Source organism: Aplysia californica, unplaced genomic scaffold (genome assembly GCF_000002075.1).
Source record: "Aplysia californica isolate F4 #8 unplaced genomic scaffold, AplCal3.0 scaffold00790, whole genome shotgun sequence".
Taxonomy (NCBI): Eukaryota; Metazoa; Mollusca; class Gastropoda; order Aplysiida; family Aplysiidae; genus Aplysia; species Aplysia californica.
The window spans coordinates 222,714-223,803 of NW_004798060.1; positions in this window are offsets into that span (position 1 = coordinate 222,714).

Below are 1,090 nucleotides of genomic sequence, written 5' to 3' on the forward strand. Positions count from 1 at the left end.
TAATAAAAAGAATAATATAAAGAATAAATAAGATGATAATGATAACAATGACATTACGATACATCATTTTACATTTATACAATTTCTAACCATAGCTTTTCCTTGTCTCAAGTCTTCCCGTGTTAATTTCCTTGTACGCGCCATTGCGCATCAATATAAGTGAATAAGTGTTATTTTTTCTAGTTGTTTCGATCAAATTCATAATGAATCCTAAACAGGCGAAACGTCGAACTTTTTTTGTTATAAAATTTCAGAGTCTTCATCAAGTTTTTTTTCTTCACGTGCAAATGATAACGATGATGATGATGAATGATAACAATAACGATGATGATGACAATGGCGATGATGATGATGATGTCAGTAACACCAATAATACTTGTTAATTCTAATACTTGTTATAATACCAATAATATACTATATTTTCTTTTTCATTAAAAAAATTCGGCTCGGTCCATAAATAAGGTTACGTTCAACTGTGAAATTCTTGTTAGAGTCATGTTACATAACACTGTCTTAGTGATAAGGAAACTCCCGCTTAGCTCCTGAAATCAATGTTTGCTGGTTCTCTTGTTGGAATGAGTAAACATGCAGGAGGGGTTTGCTGATGGGGGTTTTTGGGTGGGTTTTTTCATGTTTTACATTGCTGAGTTGTTGTTGTTTTTTGGTCGATGTGTGTTGAGTGGTGCTGTGGATAAGGGGACTTTTGAATGCTGGGATGGATCTGATCTGTGATTGCAGCTTATAATTGAAATAAAAACCCTGCTCTCTTTTGCTCATTTGTCTATATGTTCGTTTGTTCGCTAGCGTAACGATAAGCCACATCGACAGGATAACGGTCATTTAGAAATATGAAAAAACCACAAAAACCAAACACACACAGACATGATTTCTGTGCTTAAAAGATCTGAAAACTTACTGACGATGCATAATAATAGAGTACTTTTGTGACACTTACTTTCCCTGTCCAGGAAGGAACTGATGCTGAGTTTTTAAAACAAGAGTCAATAACGTTTGTTCTTTATGTCAGCACCATGTATCTTTTTGCTGTGCTGTTAGATTTCATTTGTTGTCACACACACACACATACACA